This window comes from Anthonomus grandis, chromosome 6 (assembly GCF_022605725.1).
Source record: "Anthonomus grandis grandis chromosome 6, icAntGran1.3, whole genome shotgun sequence".
Classification (NCBI taxonomy): Eukaryota; Metazoa; Arthropoda; class Insecta; order Coleoptera; family Curculionidae; genus Anthonomus; species Anthonomus grandis.
In genome coordinates this window covers 15,649,367-15,676,741 of record NC_065551.1, presented here as the reverse complement: position 1 = coordinate 15,676,741, position 27,375 = coordinate 15,649,367, and the positions used below count along the sequence as shown (strand labels likewise).

The window sequence follows — 27,375 nt, the reverse complement described above, 5'->3', positions numbered from 1 at the left end:
TTTTCTTTATATGGAAAATATAGTACGTTCGCACCCTTTAAAACTTTTCGCAACTTTTAAATAAACTTACACCGTCACAAAAAAACCGTTACTAACTAGCACGCGGTAGCAACTCATAGAATGTAAACAAATAATATTACATCAGACATTGGCAAAAATTGCATAAACAATACTGACCAAATCTTGCCGTTGCGTTGTAATTGAGTATGCTTTAAATAAATACGGCTGGCAATCCTGCATTTAAAACTACACCCGGTGCTAACTCCGCTAGTGACGTCACACATGCTAGGAAGAGGTATATTTGACAAATATTTATTTTTGATTTATCCATTTAAAAATATACCCGACGTCAGTACAGCCACTGACGTCACAAACGTTGTGTAAGGGTATAGATTCCAAATACGCCTCCTCGCGCATGGTGACGTCGTGATGTGGAAGGGATGCGGTGTTGCCAAGCGTTTACAAAAATAACCGTCGACCAGACAAAGTAAAAGGTTTTTTGACATAGATTCAAACCATGTATTTAACTTATACCAATCTTAAACTTTTATAAGCGTGCCTTACTTCAAGCCCATTTCCTTTCAGTATCCCTTAATAATCGACACCGCTGTATCCAATTCATGTCGGGATTTATAAAATAGGATGATGTTTAATAAACAAGTGGAGGGAGGCTATAAGATTTTTATTTTATCTTAATCTACTACTGCACTGCAAATGGAGTATTTCTTCAATCTTAATTTTTGCAAGCCGTTGTAAAAGCCACTGGCAAAATGCAACACTTCTGGGATGATCTTTAGGTTATCATGATTGTACCCATTGATATAAGAAAAATACTGTTCTTGTTGTTTTGCCTTTTACACTTTACTATGAGAAAATTTAATTTAAGCTGCTACGGTTCTAGTACTCATTGTTGGGTCGTCTCCAAAGGTAAATATTATGTCCACAGTTATCTTTTACTATCTCTTCTATTATGCAACTTAAAGTAGTTAAAATAGATCACTTATTTTTGAGAACATTTTATATATATTTTACATTTATGATTATACATAATAAACTCGATTTTTTTCATCTTAAGGATTCCTTAAACTCCAGATGGTGATTAACAAGAAAAAAAATTACTTACTATAGAAAAATATGTAATATTATTGCATAAATAGAGGAGTGATCATACAAAACGCAATAAATCCACTTTAAACAAATTAGAGTAAATAAGGAAAGTGCTGTACTGAAATTGTCTGAAATATTTAATAAAATGGCTTTGTGTTATATTACGTAGGTCAGACAGACATTATTCAGGGACATTAATTTACTCGTAATTTAATTTTTTTTTGTTAATATATGGCGAGCGTAATGTTTTAATTGACTCAAATGGACTTATTCCCGTTTTTTTTTTGATTAAATGCAGGTTTTATTACTTTTAGTATAAATAACATTTTAACAAATATTGATATTTACTACAACTTCAAAAAAAATTATATGGAAGCTCCATGGTCAGGTCTCCATGGTCATGGATTCGCTGCAGGAACAATTTGGGGCAGATTCCATCCAATGATGGAATCTGCCCCAAATTGTTCCTGCAGCAAATGCTTAAGAGATGGCTTCTTTTTTTTCCTGGATTAAATCCTTAGGGATTATTACTTCTAGCTGAAGGTTATTGTCTGATTTCCCTCATTTTATTATAGACTTCGCGATATCGGTAAGGGATTTAAATCTAAAATTTTGGTAGCATGCCACTTTCATTATCTTTTTAGATTTTTTTTTGTATGAACATTTTTCAAGTTAGAAATGTTGTCAGTCTTTTTCAAGGCCTTCTCTTATGTCTTCACATCACACGAATTCCAGTATACCCCAAGTTCTTTTACCACGCCAAATTTTACATACAACTCCCTATACTTTTCTTCTGTTTTAATCACTGCTTCTTTTCTTAAATAATTTTCAATCGTTTCAAATACCCTATCGGCGGGTAAAAAGCTATGGCCACGAACAGAATATGTAATTCTCACTTCTTCAGGGTCATCAGGGGCTTTGAGTTTTCGCCAATAATAAAAAGTAAATATATGGGGTGGGAGTTTTTATTTTGCCATGCCATATCCTTCGCAAAATAACCTAAGCATTTTTATTCCTTTCAAATCTAACGAATCTAGGTAATTTAAAAGAGCTGAACCTATAGAGCCTGCTAAGTTTTCAAACCATCTAAAAAACACTGGTAGTCTTGACTGCATATCTACACAGCAAAATATATAAAAGCTGATTTGATGCGAGTAGAAAGCATCTGATATGGGAGTCAAAACAAAATGTCTTTGATGAATCAGGACTTTCTTTTACTAATTCATAAAAAGCTCTTTCTAAAGATTCTTAAAAACATGGACAAACTTGCTTTAAATACTTCATCACACTTTGAATTATACATTATATGTAACTTACGAATGCTCAGATTAGCACCTAGGTATATTCTTTGTGATTTTGCTCTGTTATAATTTTTTTTTTCCTCTAAGGTTGCTTATAAAGTTCCTAATACTTTCTTTTTTGTTTAACCATTTCGTTGACTTATTGTCTGCACCTCTAATTTCATTAGGCACACCTCCATCATGAATTATATTTGCAACACGGTTAATTCTTCTAATTGTTGAGTTCAAGGTCTGCATAAAAAACTTTTGGCTCACCCTAACCAATTTTTTGGTAGGCAACGTTGCCCATAAACGGTTAAGTTCTGTTTATAAATCGTTCTACAAAGATTTTTCAAATTTAGTGTCAAATAGTATCATTTAAATACTGTACTATCGATAGATCTGATCATTAGCGAATATAGAACAATAACTCTAATTTTGTAGTGCCTAAGAACTTCTTTTTTACCTTCAAATCACCAAAATTTAAACGGTGTTTATTGCCAAGTGAACTTCGACCCGTGCGCTTTTAAACGTCGATCACATCGATATCGGGTACGTAGTATTTGGAATCTCGAGCGGAGTTGCCGTGATTTACGGATTATCTTAGCAGTATTAAAATGCCAAAAACCAAGACTGAAATTTGCGACATATGTCTTAAGGACGTTCTTGATGATCATCAAGCACTACTATGTGACAGATGCAACATATGGAAGCATAGAGAATGCTTGTCTATGTCAAATAAAACTTATGTCAAATTAAGCAAATCCAAGGACGAGTGGCTCTGTGGCAAATGTAACACCAAAGATGGACCTGGTTCTGCTTTACGTGAAAAGAGGGATTACACTCTGGCCGATATTATGGCAAAATTGGAAAAGATGGAAAATGAGTACAGATCTTTATTAACTAAATGTGATGATCAACTTAAAATAAATAAGGAATTACAGGATGAACTTGGTCAAATTAAGCAACAGTTAAATAAAAATGAACAAAAGGAACTTAAAAACAATTTGTTGGTGCAAGGAATCCCATACAAAGAGAACGAGAACTTACCTGAAATTGTAAATAAAATTGCCAATTATCTTGATGTCCCAAACGTAAACAAATTTACTGTTTATAGATTGGGCAGGGATAAGAATAAAAATAACCCTGTTAAAGTCATCTTTGAAGATGAATCAACTAAAACAAAAATTTTAAAATCAAAAAAGAAATTTGGCCTAAAAAGTTTAGATTTGGGATATACTACGGATAATAAAATCTTTCTCAACCATGAACTTACAAAAACTAATCTTGATTTATACATGGCAGCTAAGGCTTTTAAGAAAGATCAAAATTTTAAGTTCCTATGGATTGGCGATGGTAATATCTTTTTGAGGAAAGACGAAAGTTCAAAAGTTCTCCTTATCAATAATAAAAGTCAGTTGGAAAACTAGCGAGGCCTCGTGAATAACTAAAAATTGCTTACATGAACTTACAAAGTATAAGAAATAAACTGGATCTGGTGCAGTGTTTGGTTGTGAGTGAAAATTGGGATGTACTATTGGCAGCTGAAACATGGTTAGAAGAAAGTGAAACATTTCTGTTTGAGTTGGATGGTTTTAATGCTGTTCATGCCTGCAGAGCTGGTAGGGGGGGTGGTGTGTCAATTTATGTGAAAAAATCTATTAAGTTTCGTGAAATTGAGAAATCAAGGAAGGGTGAGTTAATAAACTGGATATGTATTAGCTTAGGGGAGCAAAACTTAAAAATAAGTGTTATATATAAACCACCCACTGTTAATAGTGGTAATTTTTTCCCATATTTAAAATATATTTTGCGTACTCACCCTAAAAATCATTTAGTTGTTGGAGATATGAATATTAATTTGCTTGATGTTTCGCAAGTAACCAAAGAGTACAAAGATTTAATAGCATTAAACAATTTTAAAATTAATAACTCGATAAATGAGGAATGCGCTACTAGAGTTACCAGTTTATCAAAATCTCTTATAGACCATGTTCTTAGCGATTATAGTGGTAATTTAAGTTGTAAAGTTAATGTTAAAGAAAATGCAATTTCAGATCACAAACTTATATTGCTTGATATTAAAACACCTGTGCAATTTTATAAACCAAAAGTAGATTATGAAGTCAAATCTGTAGATTATAAAAAATTTGTAAACTTATTTATACAAAAAATATTAAGCATTAACGTAACAACTTTTCAAGAATTAATTAATTTAATTAATGAATGTAAAAATAAATCTCAATATACAAAAAAATTAAGAATACGAAAAAATAACACCTGGATAAATATTGAACTTCTTGAGCTTATCAAAAAAAGAGATAAAATATACAAAAAGAAAATTAACCAACCCGAAAACCTAACTATTATCTCTGAATTTAAAAACATAAAAAATAAAATTAATAATAAAATACGTGCTTTTAAAAATAGGTATTTTCAAACCCAATGGAATTTAGCTGGAGATAATGTTAAAAAGCAATGGGCATTTATCAACAGCTTAATAAAAAATAAAAAATCTAAAGTAATAATTAATGAATTAATAATTGAAAATAACATTATTAATTCTCAGCTTGACATTGCAAATAATTTAAATACATATTTTTCTCAGGTCGGTGAATCAATAGTTAAAGATTTGGAAACGGAGATTCAACTATCAAACGAGATTTTTTCTATTGATGAAGTCTACAATGATAGTTCTATTTCTATAATATTAACTAATAAAGAGGAAATATCAGAAATTTTAAAAGAACTAAAAATAAACTCAGCACCTGGATATGACGATATTACGGTTAGGGACATACATAATCTTGGAGAATACATGATACCTGTTTTGGTACGGTTAATTAATAAAACTATACAAAAAGGGATTTTCCCATCAGAGTTAAAAATAAGTAAAATTACACCTCTTTTTAAGTCAGGTAATAAAAGATATATGAATAATTACAGGCCCATTTCAGTCGTTAGTGTATTCTCCAAGATTCTTGAAAAAATAATAAAAAATAGAATGTTATCTTTCATTAACTCTTGCAATCTATTGAATGATAAATATCAATATGGCTTTATAAAGAACAGTAGTACACTTGGTGCGGTTGTGGATTTTGTAGACTGTATTTCAATGGCATTAAATAAACAACAAATAGTTATAGCTGTCTTCATAGACCTAAAAAAAGCCTTTGATGTAGTAAGCATAGACATTCTTTTAGACAAATTATTTAAAATGGGATTTAAAAATGTATTGTACAGCTTAATTAAAACATATTTGTATGACAGAAAACAGTACGTAAAGCTTGACAATATTATTAGTGAATGGTTATCTAACACCTACGGGGTACCACAGGGATCCGTTTTTGGACCTCTCTTATATATTCTTTATGTACTGAATCTCAAGTTAGCCAAGCTAAAAGCAAGATATTTTACCTTTGCAGATGACACTGTACTGGTATATGCTGGAACAGATGAAACTTCTTTAACACAACTTATTAATAATGACCTAAAATGTTATCTTAAATGGCTGTTTTCAAATAAATTAAAAATTAACATTGAGAAAACCAAATAAATGATATTCAAACAAAAAAATAAGTCAGTCAGCAATAATCTAAATATTAATATTGATACTGTAATATTAGAAAAAGTGTCGAATATTAAATATTTAGGTTTGCAAATATATGAAAATTTAAATTGGTCACTACACTTAAACAAAATTTTTGATAAAACAGTTCCAATGCTATCTGCCTTATATAGGAGTAGAGATTATTTGTCTGAAAAAAGTAAATTTCAAATTTATAATGCCTTCTTTCTCACACATTTTAGGTACCTCTTGCCAGTATGGGGTATGTGCGGTGAAGTTAATTTTAATAAGGCTCATTTTGCAAAATAAAATTTTGAAAATTTTGTTTAATTTTGATTGGCTTACAAGTTCTAATACAATTTATTCAAATTTAAGTTTAAACAAATTAAAAGTGATATTGAAGATAGAACAATGTAAACTTGTATATAAAATTATAAACAACAGACAAAAAAGTAACATAAATATTATGTTTTACCATAATGTACATAATCATCAAACAAGATCACTAAATAATGTTTATCAAGTTTCTACAAGAACTAACATAGGTTTAAGAAATCCAATTACAGATGCAATTAAAACATTTAATAGTTTACCTCATTGTATAAAAGATATAAATAACTATAGATTTTTTGTTAAAAAATTAAAAGATTTAAAAAATGTTAATTAATTTATGTATAAAAAATTATAAGCAACATTGCAACATTTGTTTACTATAGATAATTAATTACTGTTTTGTTATTCTCGGGGCCAGTGTTTTCAAACACTGATTGGAGAAATTGTTAAAACTCGTTATACATTGTATTATTGTGGTTAAATAAATTGTTTCAAAAAAAAAGATGATATATTCCACTAATTTGGCGTTTTTTTTGGTAATGCTTTAGTCAAACGTTTTCTTTGGACGTTGCAAGCAGAAACTAAATGACACAATCTTATTTGTTCCATTCTATCTATTGGAAATGATACTTATAAATAAATTATAATTGTTTTTAGCTCTTTAATATGAGAAAATGAAAAGGCACTATAAATTAGCATTAAAATTCAATGAATAAAAAAAAATCCAGTTCAATGGATCTTTTTACCAACAAATCATGGGCTTAAATCGCAATGGGTTCAAACTTAGCTGGCAGAGGTTTTTATTTTTTGGAACTTTTGGATTTATTTGGAACACTTTTCAAGGGGATAAAAATGAGTTATACACTTTTATAACCTTCCTAAATGCCTTACACCCTTCAATAACGTTCACTTTTGAAATAGAGAAAAATGAATCATTACCTTTTCTTGATATTTAAAAACACGTGTCGAGATTAAAACAAAGAATTTTAGTTAGAGGTAAAACTGTATCGTAATTTGAGTCTCACACCAAAGATTTCAACCATAGGACCAATAGTTAAATTAATCCAACATTACTTAGAAATGCTTTAAAAATATCTTTTTAAAATCAATTGTTGTTTGGGATTTACATTCTAAAATATCCTATTTTCAATTGCATTATGAAAGCTAACATGCTAATTTTCCTAAATGTTATTTTGCAATATTACCTCACTTGATGAAATTCTATAAAGTTTAAGAAAGTAATTAAAAACCAAATACGAGGGTGGTCTTAGAAGTACTCGACCCAAGAAAGAAAACACGAAAATTTTGGAAAAAAATTTATTTATTTTTCAACATATCTCCTTTTAGCTCTATACACTTTTCCCAGCGATGTTTTATAAGTTCGATACCCTTTTTATAATAAGAACTGTCTTGCGCCTCGAAATAGCCATTAACTGCAGACATTACTTCTTCATCGTTGGAAAATCTTTGACCACTGAGCCAGTTTTTTAAGTTTATAAACAGAAAATAATCTGAGGGGGCTAAATCTGGCGAATAGGGTGCATGAGGTAGCAATTCAAACATTAATTCGTTAATTTTGGCCATTGCAATTACGGATTTGTGAGCTGGTGCATTGTCTTGATAAAACAACACTTTCTTCTTAACCAAATGCGGCTGTTTTTGCGTGATTTCTTCGCTCAAACGTTGCAATAAGTTCCCATAATACTCGCCGTTGATAGTTTTACCTTTTTCAAGATAGTCAATAAAAATTATCCCTCGCGCATCCCAAAAAATCGACACCATGACCTTGCTGCAGATGAAACGGTTTTCGCCTTCTTTGGAGCCGGTTCTCCCTTTTAAGTCCATTGTTTTGATTGTTCTTTTTTCTCAGGTGTGAAGTGATAGACCCATGTTTCATCTATGGTTATGAAACGACGCAAAAATTCTGCTTTGTTGCTATTAAATTTCGCTAAACACTCAATTGAAACATCTTCACGACACTGTTTTTGCTCGAGTGGAACTTTTTTGTTATTAAAGATAGAGCTTCGATTTAAAAACTATCAAATACTTCTTGCAAAGGGGCACCTTGTACGTAATTACTAAAAACTGAAAAATTAATAGTTTTTGAGAAAAATCGAAATTTCGGTTTTTTACAATTAACATGTACTTTATTAGATCGTAAATTTTGCATAACTTTTTTGTTAATAAAGACAGAGCTTTAATTTAAAAACTGTTAAGTACTCCTTGCAAAGTGGCACCTAGTACGTAATTATCAAAAACTCAAAAATTTGCGGTTTTTGAAAAAAATCGAAATTTCGGTTTTTTACAATTAACATGTACTTTATTAGATCGAAAATTTTGCATAACTTTTTTGTTATTAAAGATAGAGCTTTCATTTAGAAACTGTCAAGTACTCCTTGCAAAGGGGCACCTTGTACGTAATTATCAAAAACTGAAAAAGTTATAGTTTTTAAGAAAAATTGAAATTTTGGTTTTTTACCATTAACATGTACTTTATTAGATCGTAAATTTTGCATAACTTTTTTGTTATTAATCATACAGCTTTCATTTAAAAACTGTCAAGTACTTCTTGCAAAGGGGCACCTTGTACATAATTATCAAGAACTGAAAAAATTATATTTTTTTGAGAAAAATCGAAATTTTGGTTTTTTACAATTAACATGTACTTTATTAGATCGAAAATTTTGCATAACTTTTTTGTTATTAAAGATAGAGCTTTCATTTAAAAACTGTCAAGTACTCCTTGCAAAGGGGCACCTTGTACATAATTATCAAGAACTGAAAAAATTATATTTTTTTGAGAAAAATCGAAATTTCGGTTTTTTACAATTAACATGTACTTTATTAGGTCGTAAATTTTGCATAACTTTTTTGTTATTAAAGATAGAGCTTTAATTTTAAAACTGTCAAGTACTCCTTGCAAAGGGGCACCTTGTACGTAATTATTAAAAACTGAAAAATTTATAGTTTTTTAGAAAAATTGAAATTCCGGTTTTTTACAATTTACATGTACTTTATTAAATAAATAAATAAATAAATAAAAAATCTCTTTATTTTAGGAAAATATACAACAGAATACTTGCCTAAGACTAGACACACTATTACTTTTAAAAAGTTGTGCGTGTGTCTATATACTCATCAATTAATAAATATACATATAAGCAGAAAATGCTTTTTATTTGTCATTAGTCGGAACAATAGAAAATGAAAAAAGAACAAGCAATTCTACGTACATACCTATTGTGATAAAATATTATAAATAATCTATATTACTGTCAGAAGTATATCTTTTTGAAGGTTTAGTAGCCATGAATTAACTTTTCGTTTAATTTTAGAGAATGGTTTATTTCTTAGTTCCTGAGGCAATTGATTGTATATTTTGGGAGATAAGAAGACTATACTTTTCTGAACTGCGATATAATGCACTGGAGTTGATAAGATCATTGATTTACTTTGTGCAAATCTAGTTGCAATTGAGTGGGTTAATGTATTAATGTTAATTTTCTGGTTACTAAGGAGTCTAATTATTGATTTTAAATATAATTTAGTAATGGTAAGTAATTTAGATTCCTGAAATAGTCACTCGGTATGATGCATTATATTTTTTAAAAGAGATATCTTTATAATTTTTTTTTGGGTAATTTCAAGAGGATTCAAGAAAATTTTACTGGCGGCTCCCCAGATACAAATTCCATAATATTTAATTTCGTCCATTGCACTAATCCGCACACAATTACAAGTTTTCATATTCCTACAATCATTGTCGTGAATTTTAATAGTCTCAAGGTCATAAGGTAATCCTCCTTTTGTCATGGAGTGACACATGAATGAGTCTTGTCAATATTAAGAGATAATAAACTAAAATCCAGCCATTTTTTAACCTCAACAAGAGCTTGTTCGGCCTTTTGAAACACTTTATCCCACGTGCCACCCCCAACCATGAGAGCTGTATCATCAGCGTAACAGACAACTTGCACACTTGTTATTACCGAAAATATACTATCCATATAGAGAGTGAACAATATTGGACCAAGGACCGTGCCCTGTGGCACACCACACCTCACTGGAATTTTACTACTGTGAATCTCGCCTATCTTAACTTGCTGGTAACGATTTTCAAGAAATGATTTTAATAAATTTAATGGTATTCCTCTTATACCTTTAGCTTCTAAGCGTTTCATCAAGATGTGGTTCGGCACAGTATCAAAGGCCTTAGCCAGGTCCAGGAAGATTGTCATACATTTTGTATTGGTGTTAAAAGCATTTATTATATCGTCAGCTACCCTGACTAAAGCATCCTCAGTTCCCATTCCCGTCTTAAAACCATATTGATTTGCATTAAGTAGGTTATTTTTATCAATATAATTACATAATCTCAATTTAATACATTTTTCTACAACTTTACTTATGCTGTTGGTGAGAGCTATGGGTCTGTAATTTTTTAACTCATCCCTTGGGCCTGATTTATGAAGTGGTATAACGATTGTATTTTTTAAAATTTCAGGGTAAACTCCAGACCCAAAGATAGTATTTACCAGATGTAAAAGAGGCACTATCAAGTATCTGTTATAATTCTTAATAAAATTATTAGATATGCCATCATCAACATTTGAATCACTATTTCCCAAAGATCCAATTATAGTAATAAGTTCACTTTCGACAATAGGTTTAAGAAAAAAACTACTTTTACAGTTTTTTTGAAGATTAATAACATAGTTTTGAGGTTTTTTTATTTTAGCGGCTAGTGTTTGCCCCACCGTACTAAAGTATTTATTAAATTCCTCTGATATTTTTTGATCTGTTGTTACCAAACCTGACTCCCCCATTACACTAGTTACTTTCGGCTTAGCTGAGTTTTGATTAGTGACATATTTTATGTTATTCCACAACTCTTTTGGGTTTTGTTTACATGTTTCAAAAATTTGCCTAAAATATACAGCTTCAGCTTTACTCAGTATTTTTGTCAAAATTTTTCTGTAATTTACAAACATTTCCTTGGCATTTAAATTATTTGGGTTTAAAGCTGATATCTTTTTTAACCTATCTTTTTCTCTTATACACCTTAATAAATTACCCGTCAATCAAGATTTCTTCTTTCTATATTTACATTTAATATAAGATTCTTTTGTAGATAAACTAATGTATGATTTTAATTTTTCAATAAATAAGTGGGCACATTTACTTGGTTCTTTTTCTTCAAGAATACTTTCCCAGTTTTCTGATCGAAGAAGTACATTTAATTTTTGATCATCAAGTTTTTTTATATATTTATTTACACTAGAGTTTTTTTCTTTTAAAATGATATTTAGCAAAATAGGGAAGTGGTCTGAATGTCCACCTCTGAGAATACTCCCATTAGTTTTTTTTGATGTTTTTATAAAATAATGATCTAAACATGAATTATGTGGCCCATCTACTCTAGTAAAGTCATTTATTTTGCTTCTAAAGCCTAGAGATGAAAACAAATTTAAATAAAGGCACTTATGCAATATGTTTTCGTTTTTTCCCTTTATATCAATATTTGTGTCACCACAAAAGATTTCTGTCTCCAGTTTTGGAGTTAAATTATTGTAAAATATTTCAAGACTTTGAATTAAATCATATTGTCTTATGTCGTGACATCGATATATTCCGGTAATGCCTATTTCACACGAATTTTTATTCAAAATTGCCCGAAGAATTTTACAGTTATTAATCTCTACAGTTTCAACAGCTTTTAACAATGCCGATTTAATATAAAAAGCAAAGCCATCATTTTTATTAGTTGTACTTTCATTATAACAGAAAATATAACCCGGTATATTTAGGTTATTTTTTTTATCTTTTAAGCCAAAGGTTTCGGAAAGTGCAATTACATCAAAATTTTTGTCTAGATATGCTAAATATGCCAACAAATTATCAAAATTTTTACTTAAGCTCCTAACATTAAAGTGGATAACATTTAAATCTCTATTCTCATAATTAAAGAAATATGTCTCATCTATACTATCAATAACGTTAGTTATATATTCTTGAACATCATCGCAGATTGTGTTAAGCGCCATTTATGAAAAAGAAATATAGACTACTGTACTTATTTACTATACTTATTTACTACTCCTAATTTAAAACTATCTTATTTATTCACTTACATTTTTCACAATATCTTGCAAATGATACCTATTATGTATCTTTATTGCGTCTTCCCTCTGCTTGCGCCGTGCAAACACTTGACCATTTCTGCTCCAGACAAAATCAAACCCTATCCCTTTTAGTTTAGATGCCTCACGTAGAAGATTCAGAGTCATAAATGTTAGCTCCTCATTAATATAAATGTTTCGTATATTTGGAATGCCGCACGCTTCTCCAGTAATTTTTCCTTTTGTCGATCTTTTTTTGAGCAAATCAGTTTTATTCTTTTCACTAGCGAATGTAGCAACCACTATTGATTTATCTGATTTGGTGTTTTGTATTTTGATTTCAGTGATATCTGCATTTTTAATACCTTCGTCGATATGTCTTAAAACGGTCAATGTTTTGGCCTCGATTTGTTCTTGCTTTTCATGTTTATCATGGCAGATACCAGAAATTACCACGTTACTTTTTATTTTTTGATACTCCATGGTATTTATTACAGCAGCGACATGGCCCATTTCTTTTTTTAGCCACGTATTTTCCGCTTTCAATTCTTCAATAATTCCTTCGAAGACTCGGGTACGCACCCTCTCTATTTCAAAAAGCTCATTAATGTAGTCTAGCGAGCCTTTCATTTCTCGGATTTCCTGTTTCAGTTCTTTTACCATGGATATGAGTTCTGCAAGATCTTTTCTATCCGCCTCTCCTTTTTTTTCTTGTTGATGGTCGTCTTTGTTCTTTTTATTTGTTATATTTTTTCCTGAGGTAGAAGCTGAATTTTGCACCTCCTTTTCCTTGCTGTCATTACACTGTTGACAGACCCAGTCCTTCTTCTGTGCAAGGAGTACTTTGGCTTGCACTTCGCTAACATTTGCACATTGGAGGTGAAGATAAACTTTATACAACCCACATTGTATTTTGTACACACTTTTTTAAATGCTCTTATTACATAAACTACAAGTGATAACCGGTGCCATACCTTCTATGGTTCTACTTTTTTATTTCCACAAATCCAACCCCACACTAGGTCTATATGTCATCCAATCACTATTTCAAGCAAACCAACAAAACAAAAATTAGTAACTCAAACATGAATTTGGAACGCAGCAAAGACATCGGAATGTAAATAACGTGTTATCGCCACAATATTATAAACACCAATCCCCGTTTATTTTCACAATTTTTTTACTTATTTCCAAAAATGAAACTCTTCAGGTGATTTGGTGCTTCTAAGGAATATAAAGAGACTATTTTGGATAAAAAATTTGCACTAAAAATAGCGAAATTACGTAAATTCTCGCGCAGCTACTGCCGATGTGTATTGTTCCGACTACGTTCCGTACTCTGTGTGAATGTTTGTAAATTTTGCATAACTTTTTTGTTAATAAAGATAGAAAAAAACTTAAAACTAAAAACTTTCATTTAAAAACTGTCAAGTACTCCTTGCAAAGGGGCACCTTGTACGTAATTATCAAAAACTGAAAAATTTATAGTATTTGAAAAAAATCGAAATTTCGGTTTTTTACAATTAACACGTACTTTATTAGATCGAAAATTTTGCATAACTTTTTTGTTATTAAAGATAGCGCTTTCATTTAAAAACTGTCAAGTACTCCTTGCAAACGGGCATCTTGTACATAATTATCAAGAACTGGAAAAATTATAGTTTTTGGGAAAAATTGAAATTTCCGTTTTTTTACAATTAACATGTACTTTATTAGGTCGTAAATTTTGCATAACTTTTTTGTTATTAAAGATAGAGCTTTCATTTAAAAACTGTCAAGTACTCCTTGCAAAGGGGCACCTTGTACGTAATTATTAAAAACTGAAAAATTTATAAGCAGCTTTGTTGCTATTAAATTTTGCTAAACACTCAATTGAAACATCTTCACGACACTGTTTTTGCTCGAGTGTGAGCAAACGCGGCACCCATCTCGCACACAGCTTTCTCATGTCAAAATTTTCAGTTAATATGTGATGTACCACACTGTTTGAAATGCCTACTATTTCCGCTAGTTGGCGCACTTTCAGTCGATGATCATCCGGTACCACTTTGTGAATTTTCTTAATTTCTGGAGTAGTCAGCTCATTTGGTCGACCACTGCGATGCTCGTCTTGGCAGCTCGTACGGCCTCGTTTAAACTCTGCTACCCAATATTTTACTGTTGTTAACGAAGGAGCAGACTTACCCAGAGTAGAATCCGTTCAGCTTTTATATTGGTTGGGCTGAGGCCTTTCAAATAAAAGTATTGTATCACATAACGATGACCAATTTTCTCCATTTTCACAAATTCACTGAAAACGTTCACTATTGATGGCTGCTAAACAACATCCAAACAAATACTAAACAACGAGGCGTCTTCAAACTTGAAACATATGCTTTATAGATTGTATACTTTCTAATACACTGATATTTTTTAAACTTCTACCGACATCTCTAGGTCAGGCCGGGTACTTCTGGGACCACCTTCGTATATTCATGGAAATTCATATGATACATTACAGGTAAACAGGAGCTCCATTCTATCAATGTGATTTAAAAATGGATAAGTGTAAAATGTTGGATGAGATAGATGATTTGATTGATCTGATTATTTAATGGAGAAGATAATATTCAATAAGATTGATCACAAAAATTTTAAACAAAAAAAAATATAGATAGAGATGGCACTCACCAAACGTAGGAACTAGTATTTGTTCACCCCGGCCGGAAACCACTGATTAGACACAATTTCGTCTATTTGAATAATAACGAAGATGAAGATGAAGATCGCACACGTTTATGGTACCCGTTTCTCCTAGGTACTTCTCTCGAGCGCTTGTAGCACACTGCGCGTTATGCGCCGTCCAATATTGGTAAATCGCAATTTTAGTAGCGCGGAAATTAAAACCTTTTTGTACATCCAAAAAACACAATATATAAGCAAATCTGCTATACTTATACAGTTCATGTTATAAACACATATACAGTTTACATTCATGATGATATTTGAAAGAAAGTAGCATTGTACTGTAAATATAAAAATACCATTCGTGCAAGAAAAATAAAATGGATTTATTTTTTCGGATAACTTACTTCCGGAAAACAGAATTTAGAAGTAAAAAAGAGAGAGTTAAAAAAAAGAGATAATCAAAAAAAATATCCTATTTGCTTTAAATATTCATAACTATTAGCAAACTTCATTATATTTCCGGGCAACTCAATTATAATCCATCTCTAGGATATTTTAAATTCATAGAATTTCAGAACTTATGAGGCAAAGAACACTGGCAAATTATTGTTTTACTTACTACAGAGAAATACGGAAAACTGTTGCTTAAATATTCGATTCCTACTGACCCGCTATTTAGGATTAGAACTTCTCTACCTTTGGATTGTTTTGTAATTGGTCGAATTTTCCGAGCGTTTGCCATTTATTTGTGTTTGCAATTTAACTAGCCCGGATTTACGTTGAATATCAAAATACGCCCGTTTAACAAATAATTAGAAAAACAGAGACTAGTGATATTAAGAGAATTTTTAGAGTTTAAAATAGGAAAACTAAAGAATTTGTTGAGTTCTTGGTAAATGAATATGATCTTGAGACTGTCGTGTGCTTTTATAAGCAAAAATGTGACAGAACTGATTACTGTTTAACCATGTTTAACAAATATAGAGACCGATATGTTATGTATATGTATATGTGTAGTTTATGTGTTTATATGTTAAAAAATAGATCAAAAGTAAATTTTGCCAGACTTTACCGCATTTCGCCATTTAGAATATTCCTGGATCACCGTGGAACTATATTTCTTTGATTTTTATGAAGTTGAAAGATTAATATATTATAGCGATCTAAAATGAATCTTGTTACAAAATTGGGATTAAATAATTAATATACACAACGACAAATTCTGCGATACAAAAGACCGTAATATAATAGCTTTATCCAGTAGCAGATAGACATTTTCTTTAAAAAGCAGATAGTTATATTGTGAAATAATTTCAAAACCTAGTCCAGTTCAGCATACAATGCCAATACCTGTTTACAAATTCTTCAAATATATTATAAGGTTGGTTTATTACACAAGTTAGATATGCTTTTCTTGGTTATTTTTTTTCATTAAGTATTACCTCAACATGATTCTTTTAAGTGCCTTTTTGTCTTTATTAAGAAAAAGAAATCCTTTCTTATTCATGGTGGCAAACCCTCGTCCAAAGTTTCAAAAAATTTTAATAAGCGAATCTTGAATTACTCAATTAAATGTAACTGCAAAATTACCAAATTTTCGGTTCAGGTAAAACCAGACACCAGCCACCAGCAAACAATTTGTTATAAGGCTTTGTCAAATCTGACTGTGGAAAAATAAAATAAAATAAAATACAATAACTTTTTTAAAAATAACAGAGAATTAAATAAAAACATCAATTAATCAAATGTTCAAACAACCCCCCATTATCAGCTAAACAATATCCTAACCGATCATAAAATTCATTTCTAACGTTACTAAGTGGTTTATTACATTCTAACGAAATAGCGTTTTGTAACTGGTTTAGATTCTCAAATTTTACTTTTTTATAAATGACACTTTTTAAATGACCCTACAAAAAAGAAGTCATTCGGTGAAAGATCAGGTGACCTGGCTGGCCAAAGTATCCGGTACCGTGGACCAATAATATTGCCGTTAAATGCATTTTCCAAGCACTCTCTAACCATACGGGCATTATGGGTTTCAGCTGTTAGGTTATAGTCTATAAAAAAGGGTCCAATCATATGGTGTCTGATAATTTCCTCGAATATATATGTTTTTGGGGGTTATTGTGTCCGAGTATGAACAAAGCGATGTTCATTTTCTTGGCTCCAATACCGGCAATTCTGAACATTTGGTTCGTTGTTGAGGGTAAATGTACATTCATTGGTAAAACAAATATTTCTTACAAAATTCCAATCATTATTTGCGTTTTTCATCATTTTAAAACAAAATGCCATCCTTCGCGTTTCATCTCCTTCCTGCAGCTCTTATTGAATTTCGAATTTATACGAATAATATTTGTGTTTTTTTAAAGTGCGCAATACCGTTGTATGATGCTTATTTACCTCTTGCCCAAAAACCCTCGTACTAACCATCTTGTTTTCCTCCACACTCAGTAGTATATTAAGATCTTTGTTCTCTCTTTCTTCGGCTCTATTTTCAATATCCTGAGTTGAACATACCTATGCGAAGTTATCTTCTCACCCGGAGTCTGGGGTTAAACGTGACGGCAGTTTGTCGAGCACATTGATTTTTAGCACCATAAATTAGAATAATTTCCACTCTTTCGGCTAGTGTGTAAACCATTTTGGAAGTAAAATCTTCAATTCAACAAATAAATTTTTACTATTCCAAAACTGTCACAAATGTAACTGACGGCAAAATAAATACTTTATTTTCCTGAGCAACTATAAATAACTAAGCAGGTATAACAATAAATACAGTTCGCCCAGGATATCTACACAACACTGATATCAGGATATCAGTGTTGATGAAAAGATTGCGGAAAAAAATTCAGGTTGTTATTTAGTTTTTTCCACGTCTAATCTTCGGAATTGCTGTTTATATTGGTAGTTTCCGTTTTAAATTATAAACAAATTGTAGATTTGGCAAACCCTAACGGGCAACATTTTGAACACTTATTGAAATAAAAACTGATATTTTCATGTTTTTGTTTTCTCTCTAAACAAATTAAATAAACAAAGATTTTTTAAATTTTCTCGAAAACGAATCGACCGGCTTAAAAAAATCAAACGTCAAAATAAAAGACTTCGAAATACCTTTTAAACAAGCCATTACTCGATACCCCTTGCCATTTTAAGGCAATGACCCTGGGGGGCAGGGGGAGAAAGGGGGTGAAGTAATTTTAGGTTAGAAAGTTGTCCCTCTTGACAAGCCTTTTGACGTTTTTCGGCATTTTTTCTTAAACAGTTTTCGATAAATCCGTGGTGGGAAGTTTTCAAATGAACACCCTGTGTATAATTTTAATAAACACCATATATAGGACGTTTATTAAATAAATGTAAAATACAATTTTAATTCAATATTAATCTCGATATTAATACATATTTTACCATAAATTTACCGTAATAAACGTTCATAAGTATTGTCGAAAAAGCAAAAATCATTTTGCCTTTTGTGTGACACTTTCTTACACTTTTTCACTTCAATATATGTCTTTGGGTATATAATTTAATATTTGTTTTCTTTTTGGTTCACAAAACTGTTTAAATCCTCTCGCGATAGTACCCTCAGTAACCAGTCTGACACTTTTCTTTTAAAACTAATAAAACTTTCACAACATTTAATATCATCAGGGATTTTATTATATAGTCTTGGAGCTAGGTATAGCCAGCTTCTCTGTCCGCACATTTTTTTGCATTTTGGAATAATAACTTTATTTGAAGACCTTAAATTATAGTTTGTTTCCTTAGAAACTAAACTTTCTTGAGGTTTCTTAAACGATCTTAAGAGCATTCTATAACAGAAAAGCTGTCTAATATCCATGACACCACTTATGCCATATAATGTATCCGATGGAAAAAAACCTACTTTTGTTAAATACAATTTTAAATGCCCATTTTTGAGTTATTTCTAAACCTGTAACATGTGAGTTTAGCACTCCTCCGCAACCAATTATTCCATAGATCAAATGTAACTGCACTAATAAAAAATATAGAGTTTTTAATTGATTCGTTGACAGGAAGTCTTTCAAATAGTTTAATTTTGGCATGACACATCTAATCTTTTGAACAACATATTTGATGTGATGTTCCCATCGGAGGTTGTTGTCTATAATAATTCCCAAATATTTTATAGTCTTTGTCGCAGGTATTGCTTGATTATCCACTATTATGCCTTGACAGTTTATTGTTTTATCATTGGGAGAGAATAATATGCATTTGGTTTTTTCAAGATTTACAGTTAATAAGTTAAAATCAAACCATTTTTTAACTAGCGAAAAATCCCTTTCTGCTTGAATTTTTAATTCCTCCCATGTTTCTCCCTTAAACAAAATAGCAGTATCATCAGCAAATGATATAGTTTTACCATTAATGTTCAGTTTAAGTAAGCCATTTATATACAAAACAAACAGTAGTGGTCCCAAAACAGTCCCCTGAGGAACGCCACAGGTTATCGACCCAGCCTCACCCATTACTCCACCGATTTTTGTATATTGTATTCTATCACATAAGTAGCTCTTTATGATATCAAATATATTTCCTCTAAGGCCATATCTTTTGATTTTTTCTAAAAGCAAGGAGTGCGAAACTGTATCGAACGCCTTGGCCAGATCAACAAAGATACACAATGTCGGGCTGCTTTCATCAAGATTTTTATATGTTTGTGATGTGAGCCCAGCAATTGCATCCTCCGTCGATCTACTCTCCATGAACCCATACTGATTCTCGGATATCAATTTGTATTTTTTTAAGAATTTCATGATTCTATATTTAGCACTTTTTCAAAAATTTTTGCTATGTTTGTTAACAGCGAAATTGGTCTGTAGTTTATAATATCCAGTCTACTTCCAGATTTTAGCAAAGCAGAAATAATACCTATTTTTAATGGTTTTGGAAAACATCCCTTTTTTATACATTTATTTATTAAAAATGCTAATGGGTATGAGATTTGACTGTCTATTAATTTTAAGATTTCAGTACGTATACCATCAAAACCGGGGGATTTTTTTGTCTTTAATTTTTATTATAATCATAATATTTCTTGTTCAGTAACAAAATTAAGAAACATATTGTTTGCTATTTCAGGTTCGTTGACAATAAAATTTTTAGGTTTTTTAATTTTTTTGGCATAGTTTTCCCCTACTGAGCAATAGTGTTTATTAAATACGTCGGCTATTTTTTTTTATCAGATATAATTTTATTTTTTGATTTTATTTTTTCAATTTCCTGATTTTTTTGGTTTTTGTTACAAATTTTATTAACTGAATCCCATAGGCATTTGGTGTTTTGTTGGTTACTTAGTAATTTTTCAAAATATTGTTTTTTTGAGGCGGCGATGGATTTTGCAAGACTTCTTTTACACATGTTGTAATTTTGTTTTAGAGTTAAATTATTAGGAGATTTTTTTAATTCTTGATGTAGTACATTTTTACTATTCATAGCATTTAGTAGGCTTGGACTAATCCAACCCTTCCTTGGAATTTTTTTTTTGTTTATTTTAACGTTTTTTGTATTTTTTTTGCATGATTTTTATTATGTTATTTATAAAAATGTTTGTCATTTCATCTAAGTCCTTACAACAATAAAAATAATTCCAGTCTATTAAAAAGGAGTCTTGTATCCATTTTCCATAATTAATGTATTCTTTAATGATTTTATTTGGACAATTTCTACATAAATTGTTCTGATCTCTTATTTCAATGATAGTTGGATAATGATCCGTTATCTTGTAATTTAACAAATAAGCTCTAATATTTTCAGAATTTCCGGATTTAACAAAGTAGTGGTCTAGACAGGATTTTTGTAAATTTCTCTCCCAAGTGCAAACATTATTTACGTACAAAACATAGGAGTTTGCATTAAGAAGATTAAGATATTCTTGAACATGATTTAAATCTTATTTTTCCTTTAGGATATTAATATTAATATCCCCACAAATAACGTGAACATCCAACCTAGGCAACTCAGATAAATAATGAAGCAAGTCTGCATTAAAAACGTCGGCATCTGTGGACGGTGGTCTGTATATAGCAGTAATTTTAAAAGATTCATTTTTTTGTTGAGTTAGATCAATATCAATAAAATTTATATTTGACAATTTTTTTATTTCATATTTATAACTGAACTTTTGACTAATGTATACAAGAACACCGTCATTTTTATTAATATTGCCATGATTGTAAAGCAAATCATATCCTGAAATATTTAAAATATCTGTGTTCAATATCTGAAAAGTTTCTGTCAATACTATGATATCAAAATTTACCTCAATCTGTGACAATAAGAGCAATAAATTATCAAGATTTTTAACAGCACTACAGATATTTAGTTGAAATATTTTTATGGAATTATGATTAAAACATTTTGAGTTAATACTGTTTAAATCACTGCACAATATGGTTTTATACTCGTTAGCTTCAAAGTTTAATAGATATGGATCCATTTTCCTTTTGTAATTAATTTAAACTAAACACTATATTTATTATTTACTAAATTACCTACTAAAATTGTACAAAGTTTTTTTTTTAATTTTTTTGTTTGTTTGTTATTGTGCGCTTACCCGATTTGTTTTTAGATAGTTTTAGATTTTATTTTATATTATGGAACTACATTTCACTTAATATTGTTTATATGTTTAACTGAAAAGAAAAAAAAATATGATACTATTACTTTGCAATTGCAGTTATTAATTGCAAACTCCTATGTTTCGTACGTAAATAATGTTTGCACTTGGGAGAGAAATTTACAGAAATCCTGTCTAGACCACTACTTTGTTAAATCCGGAAATTCTGAAAATATTAAAGCTTATTTGTTAAATTACAAGATAACGGATCATTATCCAACTATCATTGAAATAGGAGATCAGAACAATTTATGTAGAAATTGTCCAAATAAAATCATTAAAGAATACATTAATTATGGAAAATGGATACAGGACTTTTAATAGACTGGAATTATTTTTACTCTTGTAAGGACTTAGATGAAATGACAAACATTTTTATAAATAACATAATAAAAATCATGCAAAAAAATACAAAAAACGTTAAAATAAACAAAAAAAAAAATTCCAAGGAAGGGTTGGATTAGTCCAAGCCTACTAAATGCTATTAATAGTAAAAATGTACTACATCAAGAATTAAAAAAATCTCCTAATAATTTAACTCTAAAACAAAATTACAACATGTGTAAAAGAAGTCTTGCAAAATCCATCGCCGCCTCAAAAAAACAATATTTTGAAAAATTACTAAGTAACCAACAAAACACCAAATGCCTATGGGATTCAGTCAATAAAATTTGTAACAAAAACCAAAAAAATAAAAAAAAAATAGCCGACGTATTTAATAAACACTATTGCTCAGTAGGGGAAAACTATGCCAAAAAAATTAAAAAACCTAAAAATTTTATTGTCAACGAACCTGAAATAGCAAACAATATGTTTCTTAATTTTGTTACTGAACAAGAAATATTAAAGATTATAATAAAAATTAAAGACACAATTTTGATGGTATACGTACTGAAATCTTAAAATTAATAGACAGTCAAATCTCATACCCATTAGCATTTTTAATAAATAAATGTATAAAAAAGGGATATTTTCCAAAACCATTAAAAATAGGTATTATTTCTCCATTGCTAAAATCTGGAAGTAGACTAGATATTATAAACTACAGACCAATTTCGCTGTTAACAAACATAGCAAAAATTTTTGAAAAAGTGCTAAAAAGTAGAATCATGAAATTCTTAAAAAAATACAAATTGATATCCGAGAATCAGTATGGGTTCATGGAGGGTAGATCGACGGAGGATGCAATTGCTGGACTCACAAACATATAAAAATCTTGATGAAAGCAGCCCGACATTGTGTATCTTTGTTGATCTGGCCAAGGCGTTCGATACAGTTTCGCACTCCTTGCTCTTAGAAAAATCAAAAGATATGGCCTTAGAGGAAAAATATTTGATATCGTAAAGAGCTACTTATGTGATAGAATACAATATACAAAAATCGGTGGAGTAATGAGTGAGGCTGGGTCGATAACCTGTGGCGTTCCTCAGGGGACTGTTTTGGGACCACTACTGTTTGTTTTATATATAAATGGCTTACTTAAACTGAACATTAATGGTTAAACTATATCATTTGCTTTTATATTTTGGTAATTTAAACATATAAAAATTAGATTGGTTGGATGGGTGGAGTGCTAATACTATTAAATTACTTATTAGAATTTAATTTTAATAATTAATTTAGTAGTTATTCTCAACTTAGGTCCGTCTTAGAATTCGAATTTCCCGCACTTAATTGAATTCAAATTTTGCGCTAGATTTGGCCACGCCTCTGTTCAAGTCTGATTGGAAGTCTATTACCGATAAATATGGTTAAAAAATGTCAAAATAAGTTCGATTTATGGCACCTTCAGTAGGGGGCTAAAATTTCTCAGTAGTAATAAGGCAACCCGCATTTCTCTATATTTGAGTTTTGGGCTATGATTCGATCTTTACGTCTTATTGAGAGCGTGTGGTGAGTGAATTTTCCTGAGAGAAAATCCCGAAATGTCAGATTTTAAAAACATACATCTTTTTTTATTTCTTATAATGCTGAATACGTAAACAGTTCGTGTTCACGATGTCCGAATATATTTCCGGATTTTGTAGAAAAATAGGTAAGATTGGATGTTGGGTTTATATAACCTTCCTCACTGGCAAGTTTTGTCAATTTCTAGAATTACCATTTGGTTTCCAGTAATGTAGTGATTAGTAATTTAAAAGGATATTTTACAAACCCATTTCTACAGCTTTTGCCTTAAAAATGTGTGTAATAGTAAGTAAGCTCTCGATCTTATCACTTAACGTAAGCTGAGCACTTTATGACTACCTAATATCAATGGATGAGTTATATATAGATAAATACCACTATTAATAGGCACAAAGCGTATAGTTGTTCAGGGACTTAATAAAGTCTTTTTTTCAAGCCATCATTTACTAGGCTTTTAGTCTACTACTATTTCCGAGACTGTCTTACCTTTATCTCTATTGTACTGCCTACTTCCTCCATTACCATGTAATTTGATCAAATGTACCTGATGCGATGTGCCGATGCTGACCATCTTCTGCATTTGCTGTATACTGGACTGAACTGTACTTACCAATAGTTGCTTGAATAGCTACTGAGTAAGCTGCATTTTACCCTTTATTTTGCGGGCAACAATATTACGAAAAACAAACTACAGTAATTTAAAGGAATTAATTAACATAATGAGTAGTACCCTTTTCAATAAATCATAAATGATAATCTCTTAATGTTAAGCGGGGTTTTCACATGCGGAAATTACTGGCACCAGTATTCACCAGTTTACTGGCGCCAAAATTAACTGGCACCATTGAGCGTTTCGTCAGGTTTGTTTAAAATTCTAAACTGGCATGTCATATATCGACGTGTTTAAGGCAGAACGACACAAACGCGAAATTACAAATTTTTCAGGAGACACAAAAAACCGTGTAACATTCGTATTTATTTTTTTAAAGCATTATGTTTGTTAGTAAAAAAAAAGTATTTTTTGTTCTTAATTTTTTTTATAAATTTTTTTTGTCTTAAGTTGATAAGTAAAGCTGTAATCTTAAAAATTAGGATTTTTTGGCGTTTATGCCAAACGTTATTGACTTATGGTGTTTATGCCAAAATGAAATAGTCGCTTGTGCCAAAACATGTCTGTTAATGGGTGTGTAAATTGGCGCTTATCTGGAGATGTGCCAAATCACTTTTTTAACACAAATATTTTTTTTTGGTTTTTATGCCAATTAAAAATACAAATTACTTTTGAATATAATTGATAAAAGAACAATATCCAATATTTTTTACCCTTCTTTTTTAATCCGATATTTTTAGTTTACTTGCTTTTTCAAAATTAATGCTTCTAAAGTCCAGAAAATCTGAGAATTTTTGCTTGATAATAATATAAAGTTCTGGGTTATTTCTGGTATTACGAATAATAGTGGGCCATTCAGATGGCGCTTGTACTATTTTATTTTTTATATTCTTTTCAATGACTGCATGTATTGAATCTACAGGCATGTAGGTGTGGCCTGCAATTAAATAAGTAACAGACACTTCTTCGACGGTAATAGAATGATTTAAAAAATATCTAATCATAAGCAATTGTCGCAGTACATTGATATTTTTTTATATTTAGCAGTGCTATCTACGTATTTTAAATAGTGTCACATGTTTGAGCAAATTTCGTTACTACCCCTTTTTGCATCTTTTTCTTCCCATAAGCAACAATAGCCTTTTTTTGTAGTCGATTCATAAACAGACAAGTTATAAACTGTATATTTTCGGGAAAAACCTAACAGCATATTATCCCCATGAGGAGTAGCTAATACCTTCTGGAGATAAAAGATTTACTACTAAATATGAGTTTTCTTCTCCTGACATTTTTTGTTCCTCTAGGAAAGTTTGCTTAATTGTATCCTTTTCCTCGATATGCTCCTTATAATTTTTGGTCTCTGCTTCAGTCTTTAACTTCTCGCTTAGATTCTTAAATCTCTCGCATTTTAGGCATTTATCTTTTTTTCGGACGTGAATTCCAATGTTGTAATTTTCTTTTAACAAATTCAAAAATTTTCCCTTTTTTAAAAACTGGCGATTATTTTTTTGTTCAGTAAAAACATACATTTTGTAAAGGTTATGATAGCTTTTTATATCAGCAGGAAGATATGTTTTCAGAAGATGAACTTCGGCAATAATGCGAGGGCACCGCTGGCAAAGAATTAAGAAATTCCTTAAAGTGTTCGGTTAACAAGTTCGGTTTTAGTCTTGTTAGACGGTATATGGATTCCTCGCTGATCAGGCTGTGGAAAATTTTCATACTCCTTATTATTTAAAACAGTTCTCAATAATCGCACGGTCACAGATAAAGTTGCAAGTAAAAACTGCCTGCAAACGCGTGTTGGTATACTATTTTTTAGTATACTATATTCCACTGTCATTTTTCTATTTTTTAAATTTTTTGATTTATGCCGTCTCTTAATTGAACAAACCTAAGTACAATCACTAATAAATCGTTTCTGCTTGTCACTACTTGCCAAGCCCCAAAAAAAATCAAATATAGATTTTCTTTCTTCTTCAGAAAATAAATTACAATCATTTTTGCAGCTATTTTTATTTCTGCACGGGTTTTCCTTCATTTTTTTTTCACAAATTAAGTGCTTAAGTATTTCAATCCCAAATCTTTTTGTTTCTTGCGTTTCTCTCATTTGCTGACAGTTCTTCTTATTCTTTATTGAAATAGCTGGATCGCCTTCATTTATTTCTTTCTGAAAGTCACTGCTATTTTCTTTATCATTTTCGTCTGGAAAATATTGGACTCTTCTTTTCTTATTAGGTTTTTCAAAGTCTTCTTCTTCATTTTCGGAACTGCTCGTATTTTCCTCAATTTCATAGTCTTCATCAGAATCTGTAGTAAAATCAGTCTCAATTCTGGCACTGGTTGTGGCATTAATATTGCTTAAACTGTTTATACTAGGTATAGTATCACTTAAACTTTTATCAACAGTAAGAAAGTCTAATGGAAAGTCCAAGATATCTAACTCGTTATGAAATATCATTTCAGAAGGAGTTTGATAACTAGTTTCCGCACTGGCATTTTTTTCCACAATAACTTTTGGGCTTGGTCCCAAACTATTTATAATTTCATTGGTGTTTTCCAAAATTATCACATCCTCTTTCAAAGCTGCGTCGAGGGGACAAACTTCGAGGACCTCTACCAGCATGCTATTATCCAATTCAACATTTGACGACATTTGGCAGCTAGCATCAGGATCATCTTCTTTATTGTTTTTTGCAAGTTTTAAAAGCTTTTGTGTTCTTCAATGATATATTTCTAAAAATTAACAAAAAAATCGATAGTATAGCATAAAAGGCATAAGCGCCATTTATAAAACACACAATATTACATGATTGTAGCAAGAAACTAATACGCCATTAGTTAAAAATTAATCTTTTTGGTAATTTATATACATTAAATACCGAAAACTTTTAGGACAAAACCTTTTAAGGCGAAAAAAAGCATTAAATCATTTGCATTGAATAGCATAGGTGTAATGTCGCTTGTTCCAAACAAAAAGTACTGCATGCAAATTGACGCCACATTTTTAAAATCAGATTTGAGTGATTAGGCAGATATACTTGTTATTATAATTAGATTTATCTACTAGTCTGTCAATTTTGTTTAAAAAACAATTTAAATCTACCTTTAGCTCACAAAAACTGCCGATAAACATG

At 30.6% G+C, this 27,375-nt stretch overlaps 1 protein-coding gene and 1 long non-coding RNA gene across 2 annotated transcripts in view; one reads left to right on the top strand and one right to left on the bottom strand.

The window, feature by feature from the left end:
- The window catches only part of LOC126737676 (acid sphingomyelinase-like phosphodiesterase 3a), a 335,578-nt gene that overhangs the window by 288,311 nt on the left and 19,892 nt on the right, over nt 1-27,375 (bottom strand). The gene's annotated exons all lie outside the window — the stretch shown is intronic.
- LOC126737687 (uncharacterized) lies at nt 10,229-10,885 on the top strand. The gene is made up of 2 exons (XR_007661078.1): nt 10,229-10,630; nt 10,793-10,885. It is a non-coding gene; the product is annotated as an uncharacterized LOC126737687 (long non-coding RNA).